This window comes from Pleurodeles waltl, chromosome 6 (genome assembly GCF_031143425.1).
Source record: "Pleurodeles waltl isolate 20211129_DDA chromosome 6, aPleWal1.hap1.20221129, whole genome shotgun sequence".
Taxonomy (NCBI): Eukaryota; Metazoa; Chordata; class Amphibia; order Caudata; family Salamandridae; genus Pleurodeles; species Pleurodeles waltl.
The window spans coordinates 1,218,392,146-1,218,405,212 of NC_090445.1; positions in this window are offsets into that span (position 1 = coordinate 1,218,392,146).

Consider the following 13,067-nt stretch of genomic DNA (forward strand, 5'->3'; position numbering starts at 1 on the left):
CCCTCACATTTCTGTGGTAGAAAGTACTGGAATCTGAGACGAGCCACAAATTTCCTTCCACCCAGGGTCCCCCCAAGTCTCCCTATAAAAGTGATACCTCACTTGTGTGGGTAGGCCTAGCGCCCGTGACAGGAAATGCCCCAAAGCGCAACGTGGACACATCCAATTTTTTTAAAGAAAACAGAGGTGTTTTTTGCAAAGTGCCTACCTCTAGATTTTGGCCTCTAGCTCAGCCGGCACCTAGGGAAAAATACCAAACCTGCGCATTTCTGAAAACTAGAGACCTAGGGGAATCCAAGATGGGGTGACTTGTGGGGCTCGGAACAGGTTCTGTTACCCAGAGTCCTTTGCAAACCTCAAAATTTTGCTAAAAAAACACATGTTCCTCACATTTCTGTGGCAGAAAGTTCTGGAATCTGAGAGGAGCCACAAATTTCCTTCCACCCAGCGTTCCCCCAAGTCTCCCAATAAAAATGATACCTAACTTGTGAGGGTAGGCCTAGCGCCCGCGACAGGAAATGCCCCAAAGCGCAACGTGGACACATCCAATTTTTGGAAAGAAAACAGAGGTGTTTTTTGCAAAGTGCCTACCTGTAGATTTTGGCCTCTAGCTCAGCCGGCACCTAGGGAAACCTACCAAACCTGTGCATTTCTGAAAACTAGAGACCTAGGGGAATCCAAGATGGGGTGACTTGTGGGGCTCAGAACAGGTTCTGTTACCCAGAATCCTTTGCAAACCTCAAAATTTGGCTAAAAAAACATATGTCCCTCACATTTCTGTGGTAGAAAGTTCTGGAATCTGAGAGGAGCCACAAATTTCCTCCCACCCAGCGTTCCCCCAAGTCTCCCGATAAAAATGATACCTCACTTGTGTGGGTAGGCCTAGCGCCCGCGACAGGAAATGCCCCAAAGCGCAAAGTGGACACATCCAATTTTTTTAAAGAAAACAGAGGTGTTTTTTGCAAAGTGCCTACCTCTAGATTTTGGCCTCTAGCTCAGCCGGCACCTAGGGAAACCTACCAAACCTGTCCATTTCTGAAAACTAGAGACCTAGGGGAATCCAAGATGGGGTGACTTGTGGGGCTCGGAACAGGTTCTGTTACCCAGAATCCTTTGCAAACCTCAAAATTTGGCTAAAAAAACACATGTTCCTCACATTTCTGTGGGAGAAAGTTCTGGAATCTGAGAGGAGCCACAAATTTCCTTCCACCCAGCGTTCCCCCAAGTCTCCCGATTAAAATGATACCTCACTTGTGTGGGTAGGCCTAGCGCCCGCGACAGGAAATGCCCCAAAGCGCAACGTGGACACATCCAATTTTTTTAAAGAAAACAGAGGTGTTTTTTGCATGGTGCCTACCTGTAGATTTTGGCCACTAGCTCAGCTGGCACCTAGGGAAACCTACCAAACCTGTGCATTTTTGAAGACTAGAGTCCTAGGGGAATCCAAGATGGGGTGACTTGTGGGGCTCTGACCAGGTTCTCTTACCCAGAATCCTTTGCAAACCTCAAAATTTGGCTAAAAAAACACATGTCCCTCACATTTCTGTGGTAGAAAGTACTGGAATCTGAGACGAGCCACAAATTTCCTTCCACCCAGGGTCCCCCCAAGTCTCCCGATAAAAGTGATACCTCACTTGTGTGGGTAGGCCTAGCGCCCGTGACAGGAAATGCCCCAAAGCGCAACGTGGACACATCCAATTTTTTTAAAGAAAACAGAGGTGTTTTTTGCAAAGTGCCTACCTGTAGATTTTGGCCTCTAGCTCAGCCGGCACCTAGGGAAACCTACCAAACCTGTGCATTTTTGAAAACTAGAGACCTAGGGGAATCTAAGATGGGGTGACTTGTGGGGCTCGGAACAGGTTCTGTTACCCAGAATCCTTTGCAAACCTCAAAATTTGGCTAAAAAAACACATGTTCCTCACATTTCTGTGGCAGAAAGTTCTGGAATCTGAGACGAGCCACAAATTTCCTTCCACCCAGCGTTCCCCCAAGTCTCCTGATAAAAATGATACCTAACTTGTGTGGGTAGGCCTAGCGCCCGCGAGAGGAAATTCCCCAAAGCGCAACGTGGACACATCCAATTTTTTGAAAGAAAACAGAGGTGTTTTTTGCAAAGTGCCTACCTCTAGATTTTGGCCTCTAGCTCAGCCGGCACCTAGGGAAAAATACCAAACCTGCGCATTTCTGAAAACTAGAGACCTAGGGGAATCCAAGATGGGGTGACTTGTGGGGCTCGAAACAGGTTCTGTTACCCAGAGTCCTTTGCAAACCTCAAAATGTTGCTAAAAAAACACATGTTCCTCACATTTCTGTGGCAGAAAGTTCTGGAATCTGAGAGGAGCCACAAATTTCCTTCCACCCAGCGTTCCCCCAAGTCTCCCGATAAAAATAATACCTCACTTGTGTGGGTAGGCCTAGCGCCCGTGACAGGAAATGCCCCAAAGTGCAACGTGGACACATCCAATTTTTTTTAAAGAAAACCGAGGTGTTTTTTGCAAAGTGCCTGCCTGTAGATTTTGGCCTCTAGCTCAGCCAGCACCTAGGGAAACCTACCAAACCTGTGCATTTCTGAAAACTCGAGACCTAGGGGAATCCAAGATGGGGTTACTTGTGGGGCTCGGAACAGGTTCTGTTACCCAGAATCCTTTGCAAACCTCACAATTTGGCTAAAAAAATACATGTTCCTCACATTTCTGTGGCAGAAAGATCTGGAATCTGAGAGGAGCCACAAATTTCCTTCCACCCAGCGTTCCCCCAAGTCTCCCGATAAAAATGATACCTCACTTGTGTGGGTAGGCCTAGCGCCCGTGAAGGAAATGCCCCAAAGCGCAACGTGGACACATCCAATTTTTTGAAAGAAAACAGAGGTGTTTTTTGCAAAGTGCCTACCTGTAGATTTTGGCCTCTAGCTCAGCCGGCACCTAGGGAAACCTACCAAACCTGTGCATTTTTGAAAACTAGAGACCTAGGGGAATCCAAGATGGGGTGACTTGTGGGGCTTGGAACAGGTTCTGTTACCCAGAATCCTTTGCAAACCTCAAAATTTGGCTAAAAAAACCATGTTCCTCACATTTCTGTGGCAGAAAGTTCTGGAATCTGAGACGAGCCACAAATTTCCTTCCACCCAGCGTCCCCCCAAGTCTCCCGATCAATATGATACCTAACTTGTGTGGGTAGGCCTAGCGCCCGCGACAGGAAATGCCCCAAAGCGCAACGTGGACACATCCAATTTTTTTAAAGAAAACAGAGGTGTTTTTTGCAAAGTGCCTACCTGTAGATTTTGGCCTCTAGCTCAGCCGGCACCTAGGGAAACCTACCAAACCTGTGCATTTTTGAAAACTAGAGACCTAGGGGAATCTAAGATGGGGTGACTTGTGGGGCTCGGAACAGGTTCTGTTACCCAGAATCCTTTGCAAACCTCAAAATTTGGCTAAAAAAACACATGTTCCTCACATTTCTGTGGGAGAAAGTTCTGGAATCTGAGAGGAGCCACAAATTTCCTTCCACCCAGCGTTCCCCCAAGTCTCCCGATTAAAATGATACCTCACTTGTGTGGGTAGGCCTAGCGCCCGCGACAGGAAATGCCCCAAAGCGCAACGTGGACACATCCAATTTTTTTAAAGAAAACAGAGGTGTTTTTTGCATGGTGCCTACCTGTAGATTTTGGCCACTAGCTCAGCCGGCACCTAGGGAAACCTACCAAACCTGTGCATTTTTGAAGACTAGAGTCCTAGGGGAATCCAAGATGGGGTGACTTGTGGGGCTCTGACCAGGTTCTCTTACCCAGAATCCTTTGCAAACCTCAAAATTTGGCTAAAAAAAACACATTTTCCTCACATTTCTGAGGCAGAAAGTTCTGGAATCTGAGAGGAGTCACAAATTTCCTTCCACCCAGCGTTCCCCCAAGTCTCCCGATGAAAATGATACCTCACTTGTGTGGGTAGGCCTAGTGCCCGCGACAGGAAATGCCCCAAAGCGCAACGTGGACACATCCAATTTTTTTTAAGAAAACAGAGGTGTTTTTTGCAAAGTGCCTACCTGTAGATTTTGGCCTCTAGCTCAGCCGGCACCTAGGGAAACCTACCAAACCTGTGCATTTTTGAAAACTAGAGACCTAGGGGAATCCAAGATGGGGTGACTTGTGGGGCTCGGACCAGGTTCTGTTACCCAGAATCCTTTGCAAACCTCAAAATTTGGCTAAAAAAACACATGTTCCTCACATTTCTGTGGCAGAAAGTTCTGGAATCTGAGAGGAGCCACAATTTCCTTCCACCCAGCGTTCCCCCAAGTCTCCCGATAAAAATGATACCTCACTTGTGTGGGTAGGCCTAGCGCCCGCGACAGGAAATGCCCCAAAGCGCAACGTGGACACATCCAATTTTTTTTAAGAAAACAGAGGTGTTTTTTGCAAAGTGCCTACCTGTAGATTTTGGCCTCTAGCTCAGCCGGCACCTAGGGAAACCTACCAAACCTGTGCATTTTTGAAAACTAGAGACCTAGGGGAATCCAAGATGGGGTGACTTGTGGGGCTCGGAACAGGTTCTGTTACCCAGAATCCTTTGCAAACCTCAAAATTTGGCTAAAAAAACCATGTTCCTCACATTTCTGTGGCAGAAAGTTCTGGAATCTGAGACGAGCCACAAATTTCCTTCCACCCAGCGTCCCCCCAAGTCTCCCGATAAATATGATACCTAACTTGTGTGGGTAGGCCTAGCGCCCGCGACAGGAAATGCCCCAAAGCGCAACGTGGACACATCCAATTTTTTGAAAGAAAACAGAGGTGTTTTTTGCAAAGTGCCTACCTGTAGATTTTGGCCTCTAGCTCAGCCGGCACCTAGGGAAACCTACCAAACCAGTGCATTTCTGAAAACTAGAGACCTAGGGGAATCCAAGATGGGGTGACTTGTGGGGCTCAGAACAGGTTCTGTTACCCAGAATCCTTTGCAAACCTCAAAATTTGGCTAAAAAAACACATGTCCCTCACATTTCTGTGGTAGAAAGTACTGGGATCTGAGAGGAGCCACAAATTTCCTCCCACCCAGCGTTCCCCCAAGTCTCCCGATAAAAGTGATACCTCACTTGTGTGGGTAGGCCTAGCGCCCGTGACAGGAAATGCCCCAAAGCGCAACGTGGACACATCCAATTTTTTTAAAGAAAACAGAGGTGTTTTTTGCAAAGTGCCTACCTGTAGATTTTGGCCTCTAGCTCAGCCGGCACCTAGGGAAACCTACCAAACCTGTGCATTTTTGAAAACTAGAGACCTAGGGGAATCTAAGATGGGGTGACTTGTGGGGCTCGGAACAGGTTCTGTTACCCAGAATCCTTTGCAAACCTCAAAATGTGGCTAAAAAAACACATGTTCCTCACATTTCTGTGGCAGAAAGTTCTGGAATCTGAGACGAGCCACAAATTTCCTTCCACCCAGCGTCCCCCCAAGTCTCCCGATCAATATGATACCTAACTTGTGTGGGTAGGCCTAGCGCCCGCGACAGGAAATGCCCCAAAGCGCAACGTGGACACATCCAATTTTTTTAAAGAAAACAGAGGTGTTTTTTGCAAAGTGCCTACCTGTAGATTTTGGCCTCTAGCTCAGCCGGCACCTAGGGAAACCTACCAAACCTGTGCATTTTTGAAAACTAGAGACCTAGGGGAATCTAAGATGGGGTGACTTGTGGGGCTCGGAACAGGTTCTGTTACCCAGAATCCTTTGCAAACCTCAAAATTTGGCTAAAAAAACACATGTTCCTCACATTTCTGTGGGAGAAAGTTCTGGAATCTGAGAGGAGCCACAAATTTCCTTCCACCCAGCGTTCCCCCAAGTCTCCCGATTAAAATGATACCTCACTTGTGTGGGTAGGCCTAGCGCCCGCGACAGGAAATGCCCCAAAGCGCAACGTGGACACATCCAATTTTTTTAAAGAAAACAGAGGTGTTTTTTGCATGGTGCCTACCTGTAGATTTTGGCCACTAGCTCAGCCGGCACCTAGGGAAACCTACCAAACCTGTGCATTTTTGAAGACTAGAGTCCTAGGGGAATCCAAGATGGGGTGACTTGTGGGGCTCTGACCAGGTTCTCTTACCCAGAATCCTTTGCAAACCTCAAAATTTGGCTAAAAAAAACACATTTTCCTCACATTTCTGAGGCAGAAAGTTCTGGAATCTGAGAGGAGTCACAAATTTCCTTCCACCCAGCGTTCCCCCAAGTCTCCCGATGAAAATGATACCTCACTTGTGTGGGTAGGCCTAGTGCCCGCGACAGGAAATGCCCCAAAGCGCAACGTGGACACATCCAATTTTTTTTAAGAAAACAGAGGTGTTTTTTGCAAAGTGCCTACCTGTAGATTTTGGCCTCTAGCTCAGCCGGCACCTAGGGAAACCTACCAAACCTGTGCATTTTTGAAAACTAGAGACCTAGGGGAATCCAAGATGGGGTGACTTGTGGGGCTCGGACCAGGTTCTGTTACCCAGAATCCTTTGCAAACCTCAAAATTTGGCTAAAAAAACACATGTTCCTCACATTTCTGTGGCAGAAAGTTCTGGAATCTGAGAGGAGCCACAATTTCCTTCCACCCAGCGTTCCCCCAAGTCTCCCGATAAAAATGATACCTCACTTGTGTGGGTAGGCCTAGCGCCCGCGACAGGAAATGCCCCAAAGCGCAACGTGGACACATCCAATTTTTTTTAAGAAAACAGAGGTGTTTTTTGCAAAGTGCCTACCTGTAGATTTTGGCCTCTAGCTCAGCCGGCACCTAGGGAAACCTACCAAACCTGTGCATTTTTGAAAACTAGAGACCTAGGGGAATCCAAGATGGGGTGACTTGTGGGGCTCGGAACAGGTTCTGTTACCCAGAATCCTTTGCAAACCTCAAAATTTGGCTAAAAAAACCATGTTCCTCACATTTCTGTGGCAGAAAGTTCTGGAATCTGAGACGAGCCACAAATTTCCTTCCACCCAGCGTCCCCCCAAGTCTCCCGATAAATATGATACCTAACTTGTGTGGGTAGGCCTAGCGCCCGCGACAGGAAATGCCCCAAAGCGCAACGTGGACACATCCAATTTTTTGAAAGAAAACAGAGGTGTTTTTTGCAAAGTGCCTACCTGTAGATTTTGGCCTCTAGCTCAGCCGGCACCTAGGGAAACCTACCAAACCAGTGCATTTCTGAAAACTAGAGACCTAGGGGAATCCAAGATGGGGTGACTTGTGGGGCTCAGAACAGGTTCTGTTACCCAGAATCCTTTGCAAACCTCAAAATTTGGCTAAAAAAACACATGTCCCTCACATTTCTGTGGTAGAAAGTACTGGGATCTGAGAGGAGCCACAAATTTCCTCCCACCCAGCGTTCCCCCAAGTCTCCCGATAAAAGTGATACCTCACTTGTGTGGGTAGGCCTAGCGCCCGTGACAGGAAATGCCCCAAAGCGCAACGTGGACACATCCAATTTTTTTAAAGAAAACAGAGGTGTTTTTTGCAAAGTGCCTACCTGTAGATTTTGGCCTCTAGCTCAGCCGGCACCTAGGGAAACCTACCAAACCTGTGCATTTTTGAAAACTAGAGACCTAGGGGAATCTAAGATGGGGTGACTTGTGGGGCTCGGAACAGGTTCTGTTACCCAGAATCCTTTGCAAACCTCAAAATGTGGCTAAAAAAACACATGTTCCTCACATTTCTGTGGCAGAAAGTTCTGGAATCTGAGACGAGCCACAAATTTCCTTCCACCCAGCGTTCCCCCAAGTCTCCTGATAAAAATGATACCTAACTTGTGTGGGTAGGCCTAGCGCCCGCGACAGGAAATTCCCCAAAGCGCAACGTGGACACATCCAATTTTTTGAAAGAAAACAGAGGTGTTTTTTGCAAAGTGCCTACCTCTAGATTTTGGCCTCTAGCTCAGCCGGCACCTAGGGAAAAATACCAAACCTGCGCATTTCTGAAAACTAGAGACCTAGGGGAATCCAAGATGGGGTGACTTGTGGGGCTCGGAACAGGTTCTGTTACCCAGAATCCTTTGCAAACCTCAAAATTTGGCTAAAAAAACACATGTTCCTCACATTTCTGTGGCAGAAAGTTCTGGAATCTGAGACGAGCCACAAATTTCCTTCCACCCAGCGTCCCCCCAAGTCTCCCGATAAATATGATACCTAACTTGTGTGGGTAGGCCTAGCACCCGCGACAGGAAATGCCCCAAAGCGCAACGTGGACACATCCAATTTTTTGAAAGAAAACAGAGGTGTTTTTTGCAAAGTGCCTACCTGTAGATTTTGGCCTCTAGCTCAGCCGGCACCTAGGGAAACCTACCAAACCAGTGCATTTCTGAAAACTAGAGACCTAGGGGAATCCAAGATGGGGTGTCTTGTGGGTGTCTCAGAACAGGTTCTGTTACCCAGAATCCTTTGCAAACCTCAAAATTTGGCTAAAAAAACACATGTCCCTCACATTTCTGTGGTAGAAAGTACTGGAATCTGAGAGGAGCCACAAATTTCCTCCCTCCCAGCGTTCCCCCAAGTCTCCCGATAAAAGTGATACCTCACTTGTGTGGGTAGGCCTAGCGCCCGTGACAGGAAATGCCCCAAAGCGCAACGTGGACACATCCAATTTTTTTAAAGAAAACAGAGGTGTTTTTTGCAAAGTGCCTACCTGTAGATTTTGGCCTCTAGCTCAGCCGGCACCTAGGGAAACCTACCAAACCAGTGCATTTCTGAAAACTAGAGACCTAGGGGAATCCAAGATGGGGTGACTTGTGGGGCTCAGAACAGGTTCTGTTACCCAGAATCCTTTGCAAACCTCAAAATTTGGCTAAAAAAACACATGTCCCTCACATTTCTGTGGTAGAAAGTACTGGGATCTGAGAGGAGCCACAAATTTCCTCCCACCCAGCGTTCCCCCAAGTCTCCCGATAAAAGTGATACCTCACTTGTGTGGGTAGGCCTAGCGCCCGTGACAGGAAATGCCCCAAAGCGCAACGTGGACACATCCAATTTTTTTAAAGAAAACAGAGGTGTTTTTTGCAAAGTGCCTACCTGTAGATTTTGGCCTCTAGCTCAGCCGGCACCTAGGGAAACCTACCAAACCTGTGCATTTTTGAAAACTAGAGACCTAGGGGAATCTAAGATGGGGTGACTTGTGGGGCTCGGAACAGGTTCTGTTACCCAGAATCCTTTGCAAACCTCAAAATGTGGCTAAAAAAACACATGTTCCTCACATTTCTGTGGCAGAAAGTTCTGGAATCTGAGACGAGCCACAAATTTCCTTCCACCCAGCGTCCCCCCAAGTCTCCCGATCAATATGATACCTAACTTGTGTGGGTAGGCCTAGCGCCCGCGACAGGAAATGCCCCAAAGCGCAACGTGGACACATCCAATTTTTTTAAAGAAAACAGAGGTGTTTTTTGCAAAGTGCCTACCTGTAGATTTTGGCCTCTAGCTCAGCCGGCACCTAGGGAAACCTACCAAACCTGTGCATTTTTGAAAACTAGAGACCTAGGGGAATCTAAGATGGGGTGACTTGTGGGGCTCGGAACAGGTTCTGTTACCCAGAATCCTTTGCAAACCTCAAAATTTGGCTAAAAAAACACATGTTCCTCACATTTCTGTGGGAGAAAGTTCTGGAATCTGAGAGGAGCCACAAATTTCCTTCCACCCAGCGTTCCCCCAAGTCTCCCGATTAAAATGATACCTCACTTGTGTGGGTAGGCCTAGCGCCCGCGACAGGAAATGCCCCAAAGCGCAACGTGGACACATCCAATTTTTTTAAAGAAAACAGAGGTGTTTTTTGCATGGTGCCTACCTGTAGATTTTGGCCACTAGCTCAGCCGGCACCTAGGGAAACCTACCAAACCTGTGCATTTTTGAAGACTAGAGTCCTAGGGGAATCCAAGATGGGGTGACTTGTGGGGCTCTGACCAGGTTCTCTTACCCAGAATCCTTTGCAAACCTCAAAATTTGGCTAAAAAAAACACATTTTCCTCACATTTCTGAGGCAGAAAGTTCTGGAATCTGAGAGGAGTCACAAATTTCCTTCCACCCAGCGTTCCCCCAAGTCTCCCGATGAAAATGATACCTCACTTGTGTGGGTAGGCCTAGTGCCCGCGACAGGAAATGCCCCAAAGCGCAACGTGGACACATCCAATTTTTTTTAAGAAAACAGAGGTGTTTTTTGCAAAGTGCCTACCTGTAGATTTTGGCCTCTAGCTCAGCCGGCACCTAGGGAAACCTACCAAACCTGTGCATTTTTGAAAACTAGAGACCTAGGGGAATCCAAGATGGGGTGACTTGTGGGGCTCGGACCAGGTTCTGTTACCCAGAATCCTTTGCAAACCTCAAAATTTGGCTAAAAAAACACATGTTCCTCACATTTCTGTGGCAGAAAGTTCTGGAATCTGAGAGGAGCCACAATTTCCTTCCACCCAGCGTTCCCCCAAGTCTCCCGATAAAAATGATACCTCACTTGTGTGGGTAGGCCTAGCGCCCGCGACAGGAAATGCCCCAAAGCGCAACGTGGACACATCCAATTTTTTTTAAGAAAACAGAGGTGTTTTTTGCAAAGTGCCTACCTGTAGATTTTGGCCTCTAGCTCAGCCGGCACCTAGGGAAACCTACCAAACCTGTGCATTTTTGAAAACTAGAGACCTAGGGGAATCCAAGATGGGGTGACTTGTGGGGCTCGGAACAGGTTCTGTTACCCAGAATCCTTTGCAAACCTCAAAATTTGGCTAAAAAAACCATGTTCCTCACATTTCTGTGGCAGAAAGTTCTGGAATCTGAGACGAGCCACAAATTTCCTTCCACCCAGCGTCCCCCCAAGTCTCCCGATAAATATGATACCTAACTTGTGTGGGTAGGCCTAGCGCCCGCGACAGGAAATGCCCCAAAGCGCAACGTGGACACATCCAATTTTTTGAAAGAAAACAGAGGTGTTTTTTGCAAAGTGCCTACCTGTAGATTTTGGCCTCTAGCTCAGCCGGCACCTAGGGAAACCTACCAAACCAGTGCATTTCTGAAAACTAGAGACCTAGGGGAATCCAAGATGGGGTGACTTGTGGGGCTCAGAACAGGTTCTGTTACCCAGAATCCTTTGCAAACCTCAAAATTTGGCTAAAAAAACACATGTCCCTCACATTTCTGTGGTAGAAAGTACTGGGATCTGAGAGGAGCCACAAATTTCCTCCCACCCAGCGTTCCCCCAAGTCTCCCGATAAAAGTGATACCTCACTTGTGTGGGTAGGCCTAGCGCCCGTGACAGGAAATGCCCCAAAGCGCAACGTGGACACATCCAATTTTTTTAAAGAAAACAGAGGTGTTTTTTGCAAAGTGCCTACCTGTAGATTTTGGCCTCTAGCTCAGCCGGCACCTAGGGAAACCTACCAAACCTGTGCATTTTTGAAAACTAGAGACCTAGGGGAATCTAAGATGGGGTGACTTGTGGGGCTCGGAACAGGTTCTGTTACCCAGAATCCTTTGCAAACCTCAAAATGTGGCTAAAAAAACACATGTTCCTCACATTTCTGTGGCAGAAAGTTCTGGAATCTGAGACGAGCCACAAATTTCCTTCCACCCAGCGTTCCCCCAAGTCTCCTGATAAAAATGATACCTAACTTGTGTGGGTAGGCCTAGCGCCCGCGACAGGAAATTCCCCAAAGCGCAACGTGGACACATCCAATTTTTTGAAAGAAAACAGAGGTGTTTTTTGCAAAGTGCCTACCTCTAGATTTTGGCCTCTAGCTCAGCCGGCACCTAGGGAAAAATACCAAACCTGCGCATTTCTGAAAACTAGAGACCTAGGGGAATCCAAGATGGGGTGACTTGTGGGGCTCGGAACAGGTTCTGTTACCCAGAATCCTTTGCAAACCTCAAAATTTGGCTAAAAAAACACATGTTCCTCACATTTCTGTGGCAGAAAGTTCTGGAATCTGAGACGAGCCACAAATTTCCTTCCACCCAGCGTCCCCCCAAGTCTCCCGATAAATATGATACCTAACTTGTGTGGGTAGGCCTAGCACCCGCGACAGGAAATGCCCCAAAGCGCAACGTGGACACATCCAATTTTTTGAAAGAAAACAGAGGTGTTTTTTGCAAAGTGCCTACCTGTAGATTTTGGCCTCTAGCTCAGCCGGCACCTAGGGAAACCTACCAAACCAGTGCATTTCTGAAAACTAGAGACCTAGGGGAATCCAAGATGGGGTGTCTTGTGGGTGTCTCAGAACAGGTTCTGTTACCCAGAATCCTTTGCAAACCTCAAAATTTGGCTAAAAAAACACATGTCCCTCACATTTCTGTGGTAGAAAGTACTGGAATCTGAGAGGAGCCACAAATTTCCTCCCTCCCAGCGTTCCCCCAAGTCTCCCGATAAAAGTGATACCTCACTTGTGTGGGTAGGCCTAGCGCCCGTGACAGGAAATGCCCCAAAGCGCAACGTGGACACATCCAATTTTTTTAAAGAAAACAGAGGTGTTTTTTGCAAAGTGCCTACCTGTAGATTTTGGCCTCTAGCTCAGCCGGCACCTAGGGAAACCTACCAAACCTGTGCATTTTTGAAAACTAGAGACCTAGGGGAATCCAAGATGGGGTGACTTGTGGGGCTCGGAACAGGTTCTGTTACCCAGAATCCTTTGCAAACCTCAAAATTTGGCCAAAAAAACACATGTTCCTCACATTTCTGTGGCAGAAAGTTCTGGAATCTGAGACGAGCCACAAATTTCCTTCCACCCAGCGTTCCCCCAAGTCTCCTGATAAAAATGATACCTAACTTGTGTGGGTAGGCCTAGCGCCCGCGACAGGAAATGCCCCAAAGCGCAACGTGGACACATCCAATTTTTTGAAAGAAAACAGAGGGGTTTTTTGCATGGTGCCTACCTGTAGATTTTGGCCTCTAGCTCAGCCTGCACCTAGGGAAACCTGCCAAACCTGTTTATTTCTGAAAACTCGAGACCTAGGGGAATCCAAGATGGGGTTACTTGTGGGGCTCGGAACAGGTTCTGTTACCCAGAATCCTTTGCAAACCTCAAAATTTGGCTAAAAAAACACATGTCCCTCACATTTCTGTGGTAGAAAGTTCTGGAATCTGAGAGGAGCC